The following is an 11851-nucleotide window of genomic DNA, read 5'->3' as shown; positions in this document are numbered from 1 at the left end:
GCACGGCATAGCTTATGGCGTCACTGAGTTACGCAAGCCCCTTCGCCACAACAAGGCAGTGATCCATGAAGGGGGTTCATGTCATTAGGCCTGTGCTATAAATTTGATAAGCAAGAATGGCAGACTTTGATCTGTAGTGAGAGGCTGTGTGCATGTGTGAGTGCATGTGCACATGCACTATAGGACTAGTAATAAAGTATAAATGACTGAGCCCGGAATGAAATATAGAAAATGTGAAAGACTATTCCAGGGGACAGAATATTGAAAGTGGAACTGAACAAACTCAGAAGTAAGCTTTTACTTGGATTGTCAGACTGATTTAAAAAGAAATATTCACAAAGATATAGGAAGAGTATGATGAGAACTGTAGAATAATATAAATTGCAAACAAGATGTACTGTATTTGAAGCAAAATTAACTTTAAAAAATGAAAGTGTGTGGAGAGAGGGAAGAGGGAGGATGGGGTTAAATCCAGTCTTTTAAAGCACCACAGATTCGTCATGCCTTCATCAACTTGGCTTGCTGTTTATTTTCAGATTTATTTATACTGCACCCCTCAAGTTTCCTTTATGTATGTACACAATTAGGAGCTGACTCAGTGTGACTACAATGGATGCAGGACTATTTTCACAAAGGTTAACTGGAAGAAATGTCTAAAATCTTATGCACCATACCCATCAAGATTTTTATGCCCATGTGGAGATGTTGCAACAGGAAAGATTCAGATTCTGCAATGAGAGAACAGGCACTTTATGCAGATGCCAAGGCAATTCAACAGTGCTTTTCCAAGCCACAATTCTTCTCACAACTGGAGGTAGCAAGGGATGGGGCAGTCATCAGAGGCAGGAGTACTTGAATATGGATGGAAGCACCCCTGCCTGAATTCATGTGAGCAGAATCAAAGTGACCACACCTCACTTTGAACGGGCTTCCCCCCCCCCCAACACACACACACACACACCTTAGTTCTGCCCACAACCAAAGCACTGGCTACTTATTTGCTACCAGGCCAGGTTTAAGGTTTTGGTACTAGTGTATACAGCCCTAAACAACTTGGGACCAGGATACCTGAGAGAGCGCCTTCTCTCATAGCAACCTGCCCAGTCACTGAGGTCGTCAAATGGCATGCTCCTGTGCTTCCTGAAGATGGCTTTATTCCAGGAAGCTTTCTTGACTGGCCAGCCATGATTTTTATTGGTACTCTGTTTTTAAAAAAGTAACAATTTTTAATAAGGTGCTTTATTTCTTTTCTTCTATATCTTTGTATCATTTTATATTTTATTGTTCACCACTCCAGTATCTATTTAGATATGGAATGGTATGTAAATGCTGTAAATGAATGAATGAATGAATGAATATCCTTTGCATGGTTCAATCTTTGGCATCCAGTTGAGAGGGTCAGGTAGCAGATGATGTGAAAGACCTCAGCCTGAGACCCTGGGAACTGTTGCCAACTGGTAGACGATATTGGGCTAGATGGACAAATAGTCAGACCTATTTGACATCTTCCTAAGTTACAACTGCCCTCCTCTGTCTGCTACCCTCTCTCCCTCACCTTGGGGAAGGGGTAGATGAGCAGCAGGTAGAAAAGCGCTCCAGCAATGATGGGTCAGGACTATCTGGCCTCCTATTTGTTGATGTCACTGAATTCTATAATTAGTCAGCTCGTCGGTCAAAACTCATTTGTTCATAAATTAATGCTCACCTTTGTAGCAAGCCTGGATCAATGTATTATGAATTCACTGTTAAGTTTGGAATTGATTGTGAGCTTCAGAGAATAAAGTAGTACACAGATTCCCCTCCCCACATTTTCAATTATCCTGCCAACTAGTCCCCCCTAAACTAGGGATGTATGAAAGTCACTTACCTTTTCGAAGGGTGACATTCGTGGTGGGGGGGAGGCGCTCTGTCCCTCCCCTCAAAATTCTGGCCGGGGGGGAGGCGCTCCGTCCCTCCACCCCGAATCCGGGCCGGCCGGCTCTGCAAATGGTGGCGGCCATAGCCGCCGCCGTTTGCGTCCCTGCAGTCAGCCGTGATAGGCTATGTAAATGTTTACGTAGCCTATCACGGCTGATTTAAAAGGAAAAACCCCCCGTGCGATTTGCGCCATGGGCGCCACGATTTGCGTTCCTTATTTTGGCACGTCTTAGTCTATGTAAACATTTACGTAGACTAAGAAGGCGAAAATAAGGGGAACACAAATAGCATAGACGCTACGCTATTTCCATTCCCCTTATTTTCACCGTCTTAGTCTACGTAAATGTTTACGTAGACTAAGACGTGCCAAAATAAGGAACGCAAATGGGCATACGATGGGTATACGATGCCATGGGCGCTGCCATTTGCATACACGCGTGTTTTTTTCTTTTAAATCAGCTGTGATAGGCTACGTAAACATTTACATAGCCTATCACGGTGTTTTTTAAAAATCTAGTCATGATAGGCTACGTAAATCTTTATGTAGCCTATCACTTTTTTTGTTTTGTTTTGTTTTTTAACTGGAAATGGCGGCGGTGGCCAGTCGGAAGACCGGCCACCGCCGAAGCGCCACCGAAGCGCCGCCGGAGCCGCTACCGCCAGGAAGATTCGCCGAAGGTAAGTCCCGTCCCGGGGGGGGGGGCGGGGGCAGACCGTTTTGCCACCGATTTTGGGGGCATTCGGCCTCCCTGAGATTCGTGGCAAAATTCTCTGGCATCCCTACCCTAAACACTTACTTGAATCAGTGTCCTTAGCTGCTTTTTACTCTGTGAGGTGGAATCTGCAGGGTCCATCTTCATAGCTCCAATTGGTGATGGTGAGTAAACATCACATGACAGGCCATGTGAAAGCAACCAATCAGAAATGGGGCATACGATGGTGATCCAAGACAACATCCTGCACTATGCAATTCCAACTGCAGCTCCCAATATTCATCTTAATATTGTGCATGTGCAAAAACTCATATACATGGAACCAGAGCTCATATTAGAGAACTCTCGTCTGACTTAACATGGATGAATTTGTTACTTTCCAAGTAAATAATGAATTCACACATGTTAAGTTCAGCCATCACATCACTACTCTTATCTGGTGGGAAATAATTAGTCAGTGCACTTTTCGGGGGGGGGGGGGACTGGGGCTGGACTAAATACCCTTGTAATTTCCAACAGGAAATGATGCTTAGAGTGACATTTTCAGCCAAAGAGATGCCCTTCAGATGAATTCCTAATTCACCCCATTTCCTAATTCACTGATTCCACTTCAGAAACAAGATCATGCAATTCAGGACTCCAAAATCTTCTATTTCAGAAGCACCCTTTAATTATAGTTGCTGTCAAAAAAAAAAAAAAAAAAAATGCACTGCCTGAAATGTACGACATACTTTCCATTTAGTAAGCATTAATATTGATGGCCCATCACATCATACAGAAGTAGCCTTGGATTGGCTTATGTTTTCAATTCATGTCTTTGAACATTCTTTTTGAACAAGGAACTAAAGTGAAATACAGAGTAGTTGCATGATTAGCTGTGTAGCGGTCAGAGTTGATGTAACGGCAAAAAAGGCGAGAAGCTTAAAACAACAGTGAAAATGCCAGACCAATACGTTGCTGGAGCATGTTAAACAGAAAGGAAAGTAGAGGAACTAAGTCCAATGAATCATCCTAATAGCTACCAGGAAGGAATTTTCCCACCAATTAAGACTCCTTGGTGATCCTGGCTTATTGTTTGTTTGTTTGCTTGTTGTTTGTTTGTTTTAACTTTTCCAAAGGTTTGCCCATTCTTTAAAAACTTGTTCACTGTATCCCAGGGGCATCTCTGCTGTGGTTCACTTTGCTTTCTCCTGCTTTCTGATTGTGGCACACTGAGGTCATTCCATTAGATGCTCCTGGTGGTTCCAGTTCGGCCTGAGGTCTATTTAGTCCACTTGGAGTAGAGCTTTAAGTGTACTGGCTCCCTCTTGAAAGAATTCCCTGCCACTTGATGTCATGCAGATGCTAATGCTGCTCTGTTTTTGATGTCTGCTAAAGACATTTTTATTTAATTTGATTTAAATTTTTTACATTGTTTCATCTTTTGACATCCCCCCTCCCCCATTGCTCAGCACACAGAAATATTTTTTAGATGTCCAAAAAAGCAGTGTACAACATTTGTAAAATAGACTCTAGAAGATTGGATAGCTAGCAAGAAACAATCAACGATGACATCCAACTTCGAATTTCAGGTTTTAAATAGGAATCTATATTTGGAAAATATTTCATTGGGATGGTGCAATCCTTGTGCTTCCACATATAATAAAAGATGGCAAAACAACAAGAAAAACCCTTCATGCGCTACTCAAGTGAAGGGGGCATCATGAGAACCCTGAGAGTCAGGCAGGGTGCCCAATGGTGGAAGTATGGCCAATGGTGGCCCCATTCCCCACTACTCATGTGAAGGCCCTTCCACACAAGTAACACGTGAAGGAGGCTATACAAGGGAGGCAACAAGGTGGGCAACAAGGGAAAGGGCCTTCTCGGTGGTGGCCTCCCAATTATAGAACACTCTTCCCAGTAAGGTCTGCCTGGTGCCAACATTGTCATATTTTTGGTGGCAAGTAGGGATGGAAGAAAGTCACTTACCTGGTCCCGCAGCTTGCTTCGCAGTGGGGGGGAGGCGCTCCATTCCTCCCCGCTGAAATTCTGGCCAGGGGGGAGGCACCCCGTCCCTCCAGCCAAAATTCTGGCCGGGGGGGAGGTGCCCCGTCCCTCTGGCCATGAATCCTCCTGGCTGGCCAGTAAGCAAATGGCGGTGGCCGTAACTGCCGCCGTTTGCGTCCCTGCAGTCAGCCGTGATAGGCTACGTAAATCCTTACATAGCCTATCACGGCTGACATTGGGGGAAAAAAAAAGCGTGTACACAAATGGTGGTGCCCATGGGTATCTGCGTTGCCCTTATTTTTGCCGTAGTCTACGTAAATGTTTACGTAGACTACAAGTGCCCAAATAAGGAACGCAAATGGCGGTGCCCATGGGCGCCGCCATTTGCGTACGCGCTTTTTTTTTCTTCTTTCCCAAAGTCAGCCGTGATAGGCTATGTAAGGATTTACGTAGCCTATCATGGTGTTTTTGGAAAATCTAGCCGTGATAGGCTACGTAAATCTTTACATAGCCTATCACGTTTGCTTGTTGTTGTTCTTTTTCACTTGGAAATGGCGGCGGTGGCGGCCGGTCAGAAGACCGGCCGCCGCTGCTGCCAAACCGCCGCCGGGAGCTGCCGGGAGTCACCAGCGCCAGGGACATTCGGCAAAGGTAAGTCCCATTCTGGGGGGGGCATGGGGGGCGGACTGTTTCTCCACCAATTTCGGGGGGCCGAATGTGTTGGCATTCGGCCCCCCGGAGAGTCATGGAGAAATTTTCCGACATCCCTAGTGGCAAGTTAAGACCTTTCTCTACTCCCAGGCATTTGACAGCATAGGATAGGGTCCTGGGATTTCTTATTGCTGATGGTTAAAATTGCTTATATTTTTTGTATGGAAATGCTTGTTTTTTAAAAAAAATATGTTACTGTATTGTATTTTTAAGGTTTTGATCTTTGTGAACTGGCCAGAGAGCTTTAGCCGTTAGACACTATAGAAATGTAACAAATGAAATGAATTCTATACAACATTCTATACAACATTTTCACAGCCTGTGGTATTTCAAAAACTATCGGTCATGCATCTTGCAAATAAACTACTGGACAAGACAGAAAAAATTACCTTTCATTCACCAGGGCATGGGAGGGGATGGGGGGAAGAGACTCAATATGCGTTTGGTCTCTCCCTGAAACAGGACAATCAAGAAGATACAGGAGAGATCAATATTCTGTATGAAGCAGCAGTACTACCACTGAAAATTAAAATTTGGCTGAATGACAAAACCAGGCTCTTGAAATATAAAGACTGCAAGGAAAGGAAGAGAACTAAAGCAAAGGGGTGAGCATTTTCACAAAAGATTGGTCAATGTGACATTTCCCATAGAGCATATTGTAAAATAAAGTGACCCATCATCAACAAACCGCAGTTAAACCATGTCAGGTTTCCATGTGCTATTATCAGTCTTCTCCTCCAGGTCCACCCTGCATTTAGGCTATGTTATATCCATCTTTTCTTCTCTATGCTACGTCTCTCTTCTTTTGTGCAGCACCCATAGAAGCAACTGAAGGCCAAGCTGGATGCAACACCATTCATGTTATTAGCAATTGTATGGATTGCTTGTTAAAAGTAAATTCTTGGTGCAGGGCTCCTGATCTGGATTGGGAATGCAGCAAAGGGTTAAAAACCCTCTCACCTATCTATCCCATGCCACAGACTCAATCTGGATTGGGGCCCCTATGCCTGCAAATTACGATTTAAAAGCCATTCAGCATGTAATTGCTAATTGCAATGAATGGTGTCTTATTTATTCATTTGGTTTTAATCCTATTTTAATTTATTTGCCTGGATTTTATGTTTTAATTAAGGTTTTGTTAATCCAAATGTTATTGTTAGCCACCTTGAGCAGGCAGGATAGAAACTGATTAATTTCAACAACAACAACAACAACATTAAGGGTGCAATCCTATGGGTTGCGCCTTTAGTGATCATAAGCCCCTGAACTCAGAGGCTTACAGTCATCCAATGCAGGGCAGGAGGAGCGGTGGAGGTAGGGGTCTATGAAACCCCGCTTACCTGGCTCCGCCGGGTTCTGCAGGTGGGGGGAGGCGATCCGTTCCTCCCCACAGAATCCTCGACGGGGGGGGGGAGGCAATCCATTCCTCCACCCTGGAATCCTGCCCAGCCAGCTCCACTCCATGGCCAGGCCGCAGAGCTGCTGGCTGGGCCAACCTGCAGCGGGGCCTCCAGCCGCTGCCGGGCTGCTGCGGATGCAAATGGCATCCTTTGTAGGGGATGCCATTTGCGTCCCTGCTTTAGCCGTGATAGGCTATGTAAATATATACATAGCCTATCATGGGCCTGCGTAGGGATGTAAATGGCAGCCGCTACAACGGCCGCCATTTGCGGCCGCAGCAGCCCGGCAGCAGCCAGAGCTGCTGCCACTGCCACCACCACCGCCACCGCCACCAGAGCTGGAGCCACAGCCAGGTAGGCTCCGTTTCGCGGGGCTTTCGTGGGGTGGTGGGACAGGGGGCTCCATTCCACCATGGATTCTGGGGGGCCGAATTCACTGGAATTTGGCTCCCCTGTGATCCATGATGGAATTCTCTAACATCCCTAGGTGCCTCTCTTTTCCCCTGCCCTGCATTTTTTGCTAGACAGGCTTTTTTGCCTATCTAGCTGGGGTGCTTCACAGGGGTAGGGACTGGAGAGACCTCAGGATGACTCATATTTTTGATTACTTTCCTAATCATGCCTAACATGGAATTTGCCTTTTTTTTTTACAGTAGCCACACGCTGGGGCAAAAACTTCATCGAGCTGTTTACTACAGCTCCCAAGATCTCTTTCTTGGTCAGTCAGCACTAGCTCAGATCCCATCAGTTTACATGTGAAGATGGGATATTTTTGCTCCAATGTGCATCACTTTATACTTGCTTACATTGAACAGCATTTGTCATTTTGATGTCCATTCCTTCTTAAAGCCTACATCCAATTATAAAGTGTGTGTGGGCAGCTCAGTGAGCAGATGGGAATGCCAGTATATGCAAGAAGCTACTTGTGAGTAAGGAGAAGACAGCTCAATTCATTTCAATGTTGAGAATGCAGGTAGCTCCTTGCCTGAATCTCTGTTGTGTACATGGAACTGTGTTTAACACAGAAGCAACTGAGAATGTATTGATTTCCTACTTATGTGTATTAGAGTCCCACTCCCATAACACTTTAGATCAATGTAAATAAGGTTGGGTATCAAAGAACAATTTAGCAGAAGTTACATGTGTTTAAGGGCACAATCCTATGCAGATAGGTGGCTGCCTCTGAACTCAGAGGTGACTTCCTATCCAATGCAGGCAGGAAAAGCACGGAGGAGATCATTCCCTCCGTGCTCCTCCTGCCCTGCATTTTCAGCTAGACAGCCACTTTTGGCTGTCTAGCTGTGGGATGGTGGAGTTGAGGAGGAGGCTGCTGGATGATACATAGGCATGTGTCGTACAGGCATTTCCGCCCTCCGTGCCCTGGAATGCCCGTTGGAATGCCACATTTCGGCTGCTCCATGTTCCTCTTGCAAGCGCGGAGCACGAGGTTGTTACAAGCTGCCTGCAAGGCAGTGCAGAAGGGGGGAATGTCAGTTCTTCGGGAACCAACTTTGGAGCACAGGCTCTGAGGTCAGTTCCCAGAAAACAAGATATCCTATGGCCGTCTAGCAACTGACTAGCAGCCATAGGATTTCTCCCTAAGTGTCCTTGAAATCAGAGATGTAGATAAAGCTGTCATTGAACACATTCTTGGGGGGCAAATTAGGAATCTCTGAATATACCTGCAAGGGATCTTAACACATTTTTAGATCCCCAGTAGATGTGTTTGTTTGCTAATCCAGTTATACAGTGGGAAATGAGTACTAAATGGCTACAAATCCAAAGCACTATACATTGTGAATTCTTTTGTTCCCCTCTGGGTACTTCTTTCCTACTAGGAGAGCATATGGCTTTTGGTGAAGTCATCCATAAAAGTCACACATAACTGGATATACGAGGCTATTATCAAGATCTGTGGGGAAATGGATAGAAGAACATTTCTGAACACAGATAATAATGGAACTTATTACTGCTAAGAGAAATGTGACATACAAAAGTTCCCGTAAAAATGTTACTACTGCTTAAATAATAAGGGGGCACTGTCACTATTGGTCACATCAAATTCCTCCTGAACTCTTCACTCAAGCTCTCTGTGAGCCACTGAGCCCCCCACAATCCTGTGAGCCCCCAGCCTCTTATCTGACTTCTGCAAAGGCATCAGCAGCTTCTGCTGCCTCTGCTACTATTTTAGCAGGAAGGAGCAAAGAAGACATCTTGTTTCTCCATTCCTTCAACCCCAAGAGCAACCCTGCCCCCCCCCACACACACACTTTGATGCAAGACACGTGTTCGTATAAATTTATTTTATTTTATTTATTTTTATTTATTTCATTTCTATACCACCCAAAGGCCAAAGCTCTCTGGGTGGTTCACAACAATTAAAACCAAAGAGCACACAATAAAACAATACAAAATATATAAAACATTAAAACCACAGTAAACAACACAACCAGAATAAAATCAGAGTAAAATTTAGCAGCAGTGCAGGGATTAAAAATACAGATTTAAAACAGCAAAGATAAAAGTTGAAAGAGCTAAAATACTAAAAAGCCTGGGAAAATAAAAAGGTCTTCATCTGGTGCCAGAAAGAATACAATGTAGGTGCCAGGCGAACCTCACTAGGGAGCTCATTCCACAGCTGGGGTGCCACAGCAGAAAAAGCCCTCCTTCTAGTAGCCACCCGCCTCACTTCCTTCGGCAGGGTCTCATGGAAAAGGGCCTCTGGAGATGATCTTAAGGTCCAGGCAGGCACATATGGGAGGAGGCGATCCTTCAGATAACCTGGCCCCAAGCCATTAAGGGCTTTGAATGTTAATACCAGCACTTTGAATCGAGCCCGGAAATGGACTGGAAGCCAGTGCAGCTGAAAACGTACTGATATAATATGAGCTCGCTGGCCAGTCCCTGTTAACAATCTTGCTGCCCTATTTTGGACCAGCGGAAGTTTCCGGACCGTTTTCAAAGGCAGCCCCACATATAACGCATTGCAGTAATCCAGATGAGAAGTTATCAGAGCATGGATAACTGTAGCTAGGCTATCTCTGTCCAGATAAGGACGTAGTTGGTATACCAGCCTAAGCTGATAAAAAGTGCTCTGTGCCACTGAGTTCACCTGTGCCTCAAGTGACAGTTCTGGATCCAAGAGCACCCCCAAACTATGAATGTGATCCTTTAGGGGGACTGCAACTCCGTCCAGAACAGGTTGAATATCACCTAGCCGGGCAGACGAACCACCCACTAACAGTACCTCTGTCTTGTCTGGATTGAGTTTCAGTTTATTGGCCCTCATCCAGTCCATACCATGCCCAGGCCCTAATTCAGAACAGCCACTGCCTCGCCTGGGTTTGATGAAAAAGAGAGGTAGAGCTGGGTGTCATCCACATATTGATGGCACCTCTGCCCACACCTCCAGATAACCTCCCCCAGCGGTTTCATGTAGATGTTAAAGAGCATGGGGGATAAAGTAGAGCCCTGTGGAACCCCATGGCACAATTGCCATGGCACAGAGCAATAATCCCCCAGCACCACCTTCTGGAATCGGCCATCCAAGTAGGAGCGGAACCACTGCAGTGCAGTGCCTCCAACTCCCAACCCAGACAACCTATTCAAAAGGATACCATGGTCGATGGTATTGAAAGCCACTGAGAGGTCCAGGAGAATCAATGAGGTCACAGTCCCCCTGTCCCTCTCCCGGCAGAGGTCATCCCACAGGGCAACCAAGGCAGCCTGATGGAAATGGATCTAGATAATCCATTTCATTCAATAGTGCCTGGAGCTGTCCTGCAACCACCCATTCAAGTTCCTTGCCCAAGAAGGGGATGTTGACCACTGGCCTATAATTGTTAACATCCTCCGGGTCCAGGTTACGTTAGTCTGATTACCACTTCTTTTAAAGAGGCCAGCACCAATCCCTCTCTCAAGGAGGAATTTACAACCTCCTGGACCCAGCCGAACATCCCCTCCTTATTTGATTTAATAAGCCATGAAGGGCAAGGGTCAAGCACACAAGTGGTCGATTGGACCTGGCCAGGCACCTTGTCCATATCCTCAGGCCTCAATAACTGAAACTCATCCAATAGAACTGGATCAGACGGTGCTCTGAACGCCTCTGTCAGGGTGGACACTGAGCCCATAGAATCCCAGAGTAGTTCTGATGCTGAGGAAGAGCAGTCGCTCCTTCGGGAGAGGAACGCGCTCCTTTTTTCCCAGAACCAACAGCTGATGGAGATTCCTCCCACCCACATTCCTAGTTTAGAAAGCAGTCCAGGGAGTGACTCAGCACAGATAGCAGACTGGGGGGGATGCGCGGCGCAGACGCAGAGAGCAGCGCCAAATGGTTCGCGCTCAAAGAACGGTTGTGCCCAAAGGATCCAAGGGAAAAGAGGAGGGATTCTCCCTAGTCCTTATATTCAGGGGTCTGCCAGTAACTGCCTTTCAAACGGGGACCAACTGTTCCAACTTAGGGCATAGGGATGCTGCTGCTCAGATCTAGTTGCTACCTGTAGAGTTATTAAGTTGTAAAAGAAGAATAAAGCTTTGAAAGAATCCCTTTGTCTGTGTCTGGACTTGGCTACTGGATTAGACTGAGAGAGCCCTCCAAGGAGCCCTTGACAGCTAGGGGTGCACGAAAGTCCCTTACCTGTCCTCGAAGCTTTTCACGGTGGGGGGGAGGCGCTTTGCTGCTCCCCCCATGAATTTCGGCCGGGGGGGAGGCTTCCCACCTCACCCGGCCGAAATTCAGGCCGGGGAGGAGGCGCCTCGCCCGGCCGCAAACTAAACAGTTAAAAAAAAAAACAACGCCCCCGTGATAGGCTACGTGACGATTAACGTAGCCTATCATGGCTAGATCTGCAAAGTCAGCCATGATAGGCTACGTAAATCGTCACGTAGCCTATCACGGGTGACTTTAAAAAAAAAAGAAAAAAAAGTGCGTATGCAAATGGCGGCCCCCATAGGGAGCCGCCATTCGTGTTCCTTATTTGGTCGCCGTAGTCTACGTAAACCTTTACGTAGACTACGGCAAAAATAAGGAACGGGAATGGCAGCTCCCTATGGGGGCCGCCATTATCCGTACGCGCATTTTTTTCTTTTTTTTAAAGTCACCCGTGATAGGCTACGTGATGA

Source organism: Heloderma suspectum, chromosome 5, assembly GCF_057233095.1.
Source record: "Heloderma suspectum isolate Gila_16-S chromosome 5, 16-S_ref, whole genome shotgun sequence".
Classification (NCBI taxonomy): domain Eukaryota; kingdom Metazoa; phylum Chordata; class Lepidosauria; order Squamata; family Helodermatidae; genus Heloderma; species Heloderma suspectum.
The sequence above is the reverse complement of the archived record's forward strand: the minus strand, read 5'-3'. Positions refer to the sequence as shown.